This window comes from Schistocerca nitens, chromosome 2 (assembly GCF_023898315.1).
Source record: "Schistocerca nitens isolate TAMUIC-IGC-003100 chromosome 2, iqSchNite1.1, whole genome shotgun sequence".
NCBI lineage: Eukaryota > Metazoa > Arthropoda > Insecta > Orthoptera > Acrididae > Schistocerca > Schistocerca nitens.
Genome location: NC_064615.1, coordinates 814,165 through 825,716, shown reverse-complemented (window position 1 = coordinate 825,716; position 11,552 = coordinate 814,165). Strand labels below are relative to the sequence as shown.

Genomic DNA, 11,552 nt, shown 5'->3' with positions numbered 1-11,552 from the left:
CACTGCCGACTGCCTGGCCCATTCTTGTCACACTAGACCTTTAAGTATATAAATACCTATATGTACGAGTAAGTTACTTTTGTTGGCTTTACAGTGTAGTACCATGACATGTCCAATACCCTTGCAAAAGCGATCTACAGATGAACAAAGCTACTACTACTATTAATACTACAACTACTGCACAGCCAGCAGTTCCAACTAAGCTTCTCTCGGTTAGGAATCCAATATCTTAATATCTCGTTCCGTGTTACTTTCTACACAATTAAACTATTGTAATTACAACACACGCCTACAAGAAAAAACTGCATATGTTTAACTCTGAGAGCTTCATCGCACATTTATTTAACGCGATTGAGTTTTAAAGTATTAAGCAAGAATCAATACAGGCCAAACTGTTCAGCAAAAATGTTTTTAGCAGTATTAGAGACATTTTAATGAGGTAACATGACGAATGGATAGAGAGGAAAACAGTCCAGTATATATACTCCTATAGCTTACAAGCGCCACCGCCTATATCGTATATATTGAGGTGGCGCAATGGTAACACAGTGGCAGTTATCACATTCTCTAAGTACCTAAACGATGTTCTGCGTTGAAGACGTCTGTTTGGATACTGTTGCTTTCTTCCTCTTTGGTACTGCACTGTCACGCAGTAAACACCCAACAGTTCGTAGAAACCAACATCACTCATATATCAGTAATGTTAGGAAGATTCAAACGAATGAGAGGCAATAAAATTCTAGACATTCGTCGTGGAACTCATACATGATATTAACTTATGTACTCTATGCACAGTGTTTTATTTGAAGTTTGTCTGCTTCATTAGGGTTGCCATATGGGACCTCGTCGGGAGACTTCTCAGATGGGTGCTTATAAGAGATGTAAAAGGCTTATGTAATATAACTACTTTCTATTAGAACACAATTACATGGAACTTGTTGCAGCAGAAGCAGTTGGTACACCATATTTTTCAGGAGATTTCACCTTTTTCAGCAAGTCAGTCTTCCCTTTATAATGTTTATAAACGCCATGCAAGTGATCTTGTTGTTATAATGTGAGATTCATTTCACTGTCCCCAGCAGCAGTCGATTTATTTCATCAGTCCACTGGGCCGACATCAGCGAAAATACTCTTTCCACGTTGGCGACGAGTGCGGAAATAGGAAACGAAAACTTGCATAATTTCAGCGGTCGGCATTTGAGTTCAGGATTTTCGGTTTCCTTACGAAAGTAGATCGTCTTTCTTTCACGCAGTGTTTAGACTTTTATTCTTCCGAGCCGCGCTTAGTGTCCAAAAGGCTCTTCAGGTACATGTATTCTGAAACACAATTTTCACCTAAAATCTTCATACCCATACAATGTAAACTTTCACGGCCGGTATTGACTTCACTTAAAACTTCCGGGCTGATAGGCCGTGGTCGAAGTAAAAAACTGCCGCTTTACCTCCGATGATGTCTCCCGCAGTCGGAGACGAAACGTTAGGAGACAGTTTTATACTTCGACCACGGCCTATCAGCCCGGAAGTTTTAAGTGAAATCTTCATACCATTTTCTGTAAGGTTTATGATAGTGTTTTCAGTCATCACCCACTCTGCAGTTTCAGACAGATACCATTTTCTGTAAGGTTTATGATAGTGTTTTCAGTCATCACCCACTCTGCAGTTTCAGACAGCGTCATCCAATCAAATACTTGATATGTTTTAAAAGAAATACAGTAATCAATCCTATGGTGTATAAAGCTATTGACTTTTCCTCAAATTTCGAAATCAAATAAATTATTTATTGGTTAAGGTTCTCATTCTTTAATTTGTTCAGATTCATTTTTGTTTGCATGCCAATAAAACTGGCAGTTTTCCTTTCATTCAGACATCTCTGAGTGTCGACTAACATGTTGCGTATTTCAGTTATCGAGTCTGACTGCAGGAACATGAAGTTAATTTCACTGATCGCACCACTGTACAAAATCTGAAATTATTTCAGGTGACCTGCTTCGGCGTCAAAAAATTGTTTTAATGGAATCCAAAGCTTAAGGATTCTCTCAAGTGCGGGGATTTAAGACAGCCATCTCGTTTTTGAGTGACATGAAGAGCCTGTGTTACCTCCACGAGTCACTGAGATCAAAAAGCTACAGATCTCACACAACTCTTCCGATGCGTACGTCCTTTCTTGAAAATAGACTTCTGTTTTGTGAAATCATCCGAAAAATGACCCTTTCTCTGTACATCCTTAGGTATTTTCGTAAGCGATGATAATTTTGTTAGACGGTAAACAGTCGTCAATAACAATTTAGTCATCGACGTACACGTCACTATTCAGTTCGCGCCATATACACCCGAAGTAAACACTTCAGACATTACTCACTTGCACTCGTTGTTCGTATTACGTTTGGATATAATCGTGTTATCACATCGCTATTGAAATGAGAACTGCGCGATTCTTCCTCGTGGCGCTCCTTAAATAGTTCCAGCTGGAGAAGTACTTTCTCGAATCACGGCTCTGGTTTTGGAGGGTGCTGGCACTGACGATACAGCTGAAACGTCCCCTTAGAACAATTATACATGACTGTCCTTAAACTGACACACAATATTTTTTTAGCGCAACGCAATCTTTCAGTAATCCCTACAAGAGAATGGCCCTGACTAAATTAACCTATACGTTTCACAAATCACTTACCTCACAAAAATCTTCGTTACTCAAACTACTGCAATACAGCGAGCGCCACTACTGCCAGCTAAATAAAAGATTCAAACTACGGAAGGCACTAACTACTGATAGGCATAGTTAGCAAATGAAGGATGTTAATAGAGAACAAACAATGTATTTACCTTAATAGTCATAATATATATAGCAGTTCATGACATCCATTCTTACAAATGTACTGTTTCTGATGGACACACCTCCAGATTATCCATTCTCAAAAATCCGCCATCTCACTTCCCCACATCCACCACGGCTGGCGGCTCACCTCCAACTGCGCAACGCTACGCGCTGTTAACAGCCAACAGCCCAACACTACAATAGCGAATATTACAACAATGCCACCCAGCCACAGACTGCACACAGCACAGCCAGTGATTTTCATACAGAGCACTAGATGGCGGTGGCGTTACCAATATACGAACCTAAACAGCCTACTTACACAGGATATGCAACATCTGTGGATGACCGTGTCAACATAAACTTGTTGACATAAATAAAACTAACTGAGGCTGCGTTCACATTTTACGCTAACAGACGGTGTTACTCGAGGACTTGAGCTAAGCTCGTAGCCGTATTTTGAAAAATCGGGACAAAATTGGGTCTGAAATTACTGTGAAATTCAGACCAATTGCTGTTTACAGGCGTCGATAAATATCAACGGGGACAGCTGAAAATGCCTGCTCCGACCGGGACTCGAATCAGGGATCTTCCGCTTACATGGCAGACGCTCTATCCGACTTTTTTTTATCTCTTTTTGTTCTTTACAGTTAGTTGCATTTGTTCGGGGTGGACGTCCCATGACACCTATTCAGGTTCATCGTTCATCTGTTCACTCAGTTTTTTTTGTTACACAGAGCAGCTAAACCTCTGACCGAACGCGCTGAGCTACCGTGACGGCTGAACTGAGCCATCGAGGACCACAGAGGGTATTGCGAGTGCAGGGACTTATCTCTGGCGTGTCCGAAAGAACACATACCATTCCTGATGTTGCAGCACTCGAAGAACGAAATTACAATGAAATCCAGACCATTAGCTGTTTACAGCCGTTGATAAATATCAACGGGGACAGCTGAAAATGTGTGCCCCGACCGGGACTCGAACCCGGGATGTCCTCGACGGCTCAGTTGGATAGAGCATTTGCCATATAAACAGGAGATCCCAGGTTCGAGTGCCGGTCGGAGCACACATGTCCGAAAGAACAGATATATTCATTTAAATTGGGTCTTGTCGGGACAAGAAGATCCATAAACGGTGATGGTCCCGACGTATCATGACGGATGGCAACCCTACGCTAGGTGTGATAACAAGTCGGGATTTACATATGGACGCCCACGCTGTTCCTTTGACACTTCACATGAACGTACAGCCCGCCGCCCGCTGTGTGTTCCATGCTGCAAGTTGGCGCCGCGCGTCGCGCTACGCGCGATTATAACCGTCCTGTGACGTCACACCCTCCCCTCTCCGAGGCCCCCACCCCACCACACCAGGCGGCCGGCCGTAGGCGAGGCTCGATGTATCAACAGACGCTGGAAACCGCACGTTGACTCTCGTGCAGTGATAGTGAAGGTGAGTGTTCATTTCTATTCGATACTGCGCTGTTAGTATTCGCTATTATTTGTGTTGTAGTAACTCGTAGTTTAAAGTGTGAGTTCTATGCTGTGAGTGTACTTCGTTGTCAAGGACGTAGAACTGTAAACACTTGCCACTCTCTGCATTCTCTTGTAACATAGTCGGCTATTGGAAATAAGAACACAACAGCCGGCCGGAGTGGCCGAGCGGTTAAAGGCGCTACAGTCTGGAACCGCACGACCGCTACGGTCGCATGTTCGAATCCTGCCTCGGGCATGGATGTGTGTGTTGTCCTTAGGTTAGTTAGGTTTAAGTAGTTCTAAGTTCTAGGGGACTTATGACCACAGCAGTTGAGTCCCATAGTGCTCAGAGCCATTTGAACCATTTTTTAGCCAAGAACACAACAATTAAAACCAAGGATAGGAACAGTCCAAGATACTTTTACATTTTTATCATGGCTTCAGCGTGTAACAGCATATTTTAAGATTTAACAACTAATCGCTAAACTCCAATGTCTATTTGCGGAATAAATTTTAATTTCTAAATATCAAAGATACACTGCTGCGAAGCATTAGTTTAAAATGAATTTGCTTTAATACCTCTACGTACTGATTTCTTGTGGTTCCTTTTCTGCCAGATGTTCATATCTGACATACTTAACCCTTGAGAACAACTAGAACATACTTGTTAGGGCGTATACTTCAGTCTTTCAAGCAGACTAGACACGTGTGATACATTAATTTTTTTTTTCGAACATCACGGCTGTCTCTCGTGCCATCAGTCGTTATGCCTAACTTCCTTTCATTTTAATCGTGATATTTCTTTCCTAAACTGTTTACGCATTTTCGAAATTTTTTTCCCCAGCTGCAGGATCGTGCTAGTTGAACCGTTATAAAGTTTTCAGATTACTTGTCGCGTAAAAATGTCTAGTAAGCAAGACTGTTTAATGAATTTGCCTTCTTTTTCCAGTGGTTTTAGAAAAACATAATGAGAATTAGAAGTTCGCGAGGTCATCACCCTAAGCAAGCACAGAAATATTCGTTTTGTAAATGAAACCCGCCTTTTTAAGCTGCATTGTATTTTGTTTCTCCCAGATGCGTTTCGCCTTTTACTTTAAGGCCCTTCAGTCCGACAGTTCTTCGCGTTTTTGGCTGCCATCTGCTTTTCCTCTCGTCTGGTCACACGCTGCAGGTCACGCTGTACCTTCACTTATGAAACGTAATCACATTTTCATGTCCCTTATTTTTCCTTCACAATTTTCATATTGTTTGCCCTTATGGCTGCCAGTTCGCTATACGAGTATGTCTCATCCTGAGCCCCGCCTCATCCAGAGACATTTACTGATCTTACAGTTGTTGTATCCTTAAATCAGAGTTTTCGATCAAATGTCTGCAACAAGTGACAGAAGACTAATAGGGACAAACAATAGGAAAATTGCGAAGAAAAAAAAATTCGGAAGTGCGAACTCCAGCATGTGACCAGATGAGAGGAAACGCAAATGTCAACCAAAAACGCGAAGAACTATTCCATTTAAGATGCCTTGAAGTAAAAGCCGAAACGCACCCGGGAGAAATGCATTGCAAGAAAAAGCGGTTTTTATGTACAAAACAAATATAATGAGAAATACTCGTCTGTAATTGAAAGAACTCCATATTAATGGGGTATTACATTTTACTCAGAGTGTAATTTAATGAACACATTTTTAAGCAGTTACTACTGTACTGACAAACTGTGCATTTGCTTTAGAAAATCGTATTTTTCAGAATTCGAACATCAAATAACACAAATGATAGGCATTTCTGTTCTTACGTTTGTTGATGTGTTTGTGTTCTCGCTGTCGAGCTCTGATCTCTTATATATTGTATCCTTTTTGTTGATAATAATTATAAACACTTAACTGCGCCATCTTCAGCCCATTAAATTCCTAGTCTCTTCATTAGGAATATTATTCAGTGTGATCGTAAAAACTGTTATGTCGCGCGGACTGGCCGAGCAGTTTGAGGCGCCGTGTCACGGACTGCGAGCCCCCTCCCGCCGGAGTTTCGAGTCCTCCCTTGGGCATGGGCGTGTGTGTTGCTCTTAGCATAAGTTACTTCAAATAGTGCGTAAGTCTAGGGACCGATGACCTTAGCAGTTTGGTCCCATAGGAATACACCCGCATTTTGAACATTTTGTAAAAACTATTATACCAGTTTGTTTTTCCGTGGAATGAAAATTAGGCACTAGAAGTAGTATATGAGTTTTGTAGAATGTGCAGCAAAATAACTGAAGTAGGGAAGATATAATACGAAGAGTGCCAATAGCAAGAAAAGTTTTCTGAAAAATAATCATCTTGAGGTTGAAGCTCTTTTGTCCGCGTTTGCTTTAACAATACATATGTTTTTGAATAGGGTCCGCCTTTCTGAAGAAGTTGTATCTGTTAACATTCGACTATAAAGTCGAGTGTTAAGACGCCTTTAATGAAAGTAATGGGATGCAACCTTATGAGGAAGTGAGACATGGTTGGTAAAAATGGTTCAAATGGCTCTGTGCACTATGGGACTCAACTGCTGAGGTCATTAGTCCCCTAGAACTTAGAACTAGTTAAACCTAACTAACCTAAGGACATCACAAACATCCATGCCCGAGGCAGGGTTCGAACCTGCGACCGTAGCGGTCTTGCGGTTCCAGACTGCAGCGCCTTTAACCGCACGGCCACTTCGGCCGGCTTGGTAAACAGATAAGAAGATAATACAGGATGGAGCTGAGGAAATACTTGTTTTTCACTACTGAATGACTGAAACCTGGTTTTATTAAAAAAATCTTGCAATCAGTAACAGCACTTTTATTGCCGCTTTAAATCTACATACCTTAAATACGTCCAGAAAATAATGTCGCTGAGATAACGTCCTTCTTGCTGAACACAAATCTGGATCCTCTTCTGAAAGTTATCCACGGCACTCTCCAACGTTTCATTCGGCACAGCTTCAGTTTCCTGACGAACAGAGATCTTGTGGTCATCCATTGTGCGGGGCTTCTTCACGTACATTCTTGGTTTCAAGTAGCCCCACTCAAATAATTCACAGATAGATCTGATGAACGGGGAGGTTGCTTCGTTGGTTGGTCCCATCAGGAGGAGGGGAAGGAAACCGGCCGTGCACTTTCAAAGGAACCATCGGGGCGTTTTCCTGAAGCGATTTAGGAAAATCACAGGAAATATAAATCAGGATGCCCGGATGCGAATTTGAAACGTTGTCCTCCAGAATTCCAGGGGCAAAGGAACATCACCTTGTCGTGAAATTTCCTGGGAACATTTGTCGAACCACTTCCATGGATGATCTCGCCATGAGAGCTGTACCAGCATCCTGTTCTAACAACATTTCTGTCATATTCAGTAGACCTCTTTCAAATTCTGGTCTAAGGAAGTTGCTTAGCATTTCGACGTAGCGCGCTTATGTCACAGTAGCTGCGGTTCCTCCCTCTTGAAAAAAGTAAGGTCCAACAATCCGTGTGTTGGAGATAACGCACAACTGCTGCTTTTGAGCTGTGGACAAGGTTTTGGTATAGTTCCTGTGAGCTCTCGGACACCCAGTACCGACAGTTCTGTACATTCACATACAACCATCCAGATGCAAACGGGCTTCATCAAACACGAATACTGGGACATCTGCAATTCCTAAGAGTAGCTTCCATGCGTCCATTACGCCACAAAATCCTTTGCACTGTTCAAAATCCGTTTCACTTAACTGCTGTACAGTCGCTATTTTGTACAGATGATATCTGAGATCACCATTTAAGTTGTAACATTCGGCGATAGAGCCTATCGCCTAGCAGATCGTTTCGGACCAGCTAGAAATGCCGTTCTCAGTCTGTCTACGTTTTCCGGAATTTGAACTGAACGGGGAAGGCAATGTGGTTTCTTTTTCATCGCAGAACCAGTACTTCTAAAGGCTGCAATCCATCAGAGTATAGTGAAACTGCATTTCGACATCCGACATAAAGCTTTCGACAGAAAGACATTGTTTCTAAATAATTGCTCGACCGCGAACACACGATGCTCTACTCTCCAACGCTCCGTAGGGCTTGAAGCTCCATTGTCTCAACTGTCTGCCAGCGGTCGGTCACGTTCAGTACCCCGCGGAGTACCAGCGGATTAAGAAACGTGCGTTTCTTCTGCTCCGTCCTGCAGAAGCTTTTGAGACGTCGTGCTACAGTAGAATGCAGAACGTTGTGTAGGCATTTCGAATAATTAAATGGTACTGAATCGAACTGGGTCGAAAAGAAATTTCTACGACAACTTGAGCAAAAGAAGGGCTCAGTTGACGGGACACATCCTGAGGCATCACTGAATACTTCGGTAATGAGCTAGTAAAAACTGTAGTTGACCACCAAGGGTGGACTACTGTAACCATGTCCAAATGGATGTAGGTTGCAGTTGTTATGCAGAGATGGAAAATGAAAAAGAGTCCCTAGGGTGGAGATCATCGTCAAACCAGTCCGTGGACTGAAGACCACAGGACACAGTTTGCACGAGGAAATATGTACCAATACTGCAAAAATTACGATTACATGGCAAAAATAAAATTGACACTTTATTTTTGCATTTTTGTTGACTGTTGCGTTGTAGTATTTAGCTTATGTTCAGACAACATAACGAACAGGATGGCTACGTGACACTGAGCTAGAAGCAGTTGTAAAACATGCGTGCAGTGAAGGTTCGACTTGTGATTGTGCAGTGGGATAGGTAGGCTATGTGGCGCGTGACGTGAGCGTCCGAATATCTCTGCGCTGATGTTCTGCATTGCTGGACACTGGCGCGTGGGTTGCAGCGTCGATCCCCGCTGATCACATCAAATCTTCCTCTGGGAAAGAGGCTTGGGTGGGGTGTGAATAGCACTGCATGACAAAATGGGAAGTTGTTGGATGAAATAAGCAGAGGAACGTCCACCCAAGCCTTGATAGTTGGGAAAAGGAGGGCGGGGAAAACAAATCTTACAACAGCTGGGGGTCGTTTTCCTGTTTCAGAGTATTGTCCATTGGAAAAATATTCACCTCCTGAAGCCCACACAATTAATTTGATCTGCTATCTATCAGCTCTGAGGGATGAAATAGTGAAGGCAGCAGAGGATCAAGTAGGTAAAAAGACGAGAGCTACTAGAAATCCTTGGGTAACAGAAGAAATATTGAATTTAATTGACGAAAGGAGAAAATCTAAAAATGCAGTAAGTGAAGCAGGCAAAAAGGAATACAAACGTCTCAAATATTAGATCGACAGGAAGAGCAAAATGGCTAAGCAGGGATGGCTAGAGGACAAATGTAAGGATGTGGAGGCTTATTTCACTAGGTGTAAGATAGATACTGCCTACAGGAAAATTAAAGAGACCTTTGGAGGAAAGAGAGCCACTTGTATGAATATCAAAGGCTCAGAAGGAAACCCAGTTCTAAGCAAAGAAGGGAAAGCAGAAAGATGGAAGGAGTATATAGAGGGTCTATATAAGGGCGATGTACTTGAGGACAATATTATGGAAATGGAAGAGGATGTAGATGAAGATGAAATGGGAGATACGATACTGCGTGAAGAGTTTGACAGAGCACTGAAAGACCTGAGTCGAAATAAGGCCCCAGGAGTAGACAACATTCCATTAGAACTACTGACGGCCTTGGGAGAGCCAGTCCAGACAAAATTTACCGTCTAGTGAGCAAGATGTATGAGACAGGTGAAATGCCCTCAGACTTCAAGAAGAATATAATAATTCCAATCCCAAAGAAAGCAGGTGTTGACAGATGTGAAAATTACCGAACTATCAGTTTAATAAGTCACAGCTGCAAAATACTAACGCGAATTCTTTACAGACGAATGGAAAAACTGGTAGTAGCCGACCTCGGGGAAGATCAGTTTGGATTCCGTAGAAATGTTGGAACACGTGAGGCAATACTGACCTTACGACTTATCTTAGAAGAAAGGTTAAGGAAAGGCAAACCTACGTTTCTAGCATTTGTAGACGTAGAGAAAGCTTTTGACAATGTTGACTGGAATACTCTCTTTCAAATTCTGAAGGAGGCAGGGGTAAAATACAGGGAGCGAAAGGCTATTTACAATTTGTACAGAAACCAGATGGCAGTTATAAGAGTCGAGGATCATGAAAGGGAAGCAGTGGTTGGGAAGGGAGTGAGACAGGGTTGTAGCCTCTCCACGATGTTATTCAATCTGTATATTGAGCAAGCAGTAAAGGAAACAAAAGAAAAATTCGGAGTAGGTATTAAAATCCACGGAGAAGAAATAAAAACTTTGAGGTTTGCCGATGACATTGTAATTCTGTCAGAGACAGCAAAGGACTTGGAAGAGCAGTTGAACGGAATGGACAGTGTCTTGAAAGGAGGATATAAGATGAACATCAACAAAAGCAAAACGAGGATAATGGAATATAGTCGAATTAAATCGGGTGATGCTGAGGGAATTAGATTAGGAAATGAGACACTTAAAGTAGTAAAGGAGTTTTGTTATTTGGGGAGCAAAATAACTGATGATGGTCGAAGTAGAGAGGATATAAAATGTACACTGTCAATGGCAAGGAAAGCGTTTCTGAAGAAGAGGAATTTGCTAACATCGAGTATAGATTTAAGTGTCAGGAAGTCGTTTCTGAAAGTATTTGTATGGAGTGTAGCCATGTATGGAAGTGAAACATGGACGATAAATAGTTTGGACAAGAAGAGAATAGACGCTTTCGAATTGTGGTGCTACAGAAGAATGCTGAAGATTAGATGGGTAGATTACATAACTAATGAGGAGGTATTGAATAGAATTGGGGAGAAGAGGAGTTTGTGGCACAACATGACCAGAAGAAGGGATCGGTTGGTAGGACATGTTCTGAGGCATCAAGGGATCACAAATTTAGCATTGGAGTTCAGCGTGGAGGGTAGAAATCGTAGAGGGAGACCAAGAGATGAATACACTAAGCAGATTCAGAAGGATGTAGGTTGCGGTAAGTACTGGGAGATGAAGAAGCTTACACAGGGTAGAGTAGCATGGAAAGCTGTATCAAACCAGTCTCAGGACTGAAGACCACAACAACAACAACAACAATCTATCATGCTTACATTCGCGGGTTGTATCCACACACACACACACACACACACACACACACATTACACGGTTCAGTCACATTAATGCGACCACGTGTCAAAAGCCTGACTAACCACCTTTTGCAGCCCGCACCTATAGGAAGAGTGTTAGTAAGGCTCTGGGAGGTACCAGACTAGGATATGGAGTCCATTGCTGTAGACAGATGCCCTGAGTTTCTCGGGT

General features: G+C 42.3%; 1 protein-coding gene across 1 annotated transcript in view; it reads left to right on the top strand.

Annotated features, from left to right (window-relative positions):
• Positions 1-4,194: 4,194 nt before the first annotated feature.
• Positions 4,195-11,552, top strand: part of LOC126235659 (cytochrome P450 9e2-like) — a 48,087-nt gene continuing 40,729 nt past the window's right edge. Inside the window, exon 1 of the mRNA XM_049944379.1 lies at positions 4,195-4,264. The gene's annotated coding sequence lies outside the window, so the exon portion shown is untranslated. The remainder of the gene's footprint in view (positions 4,265-11,552) is intronic.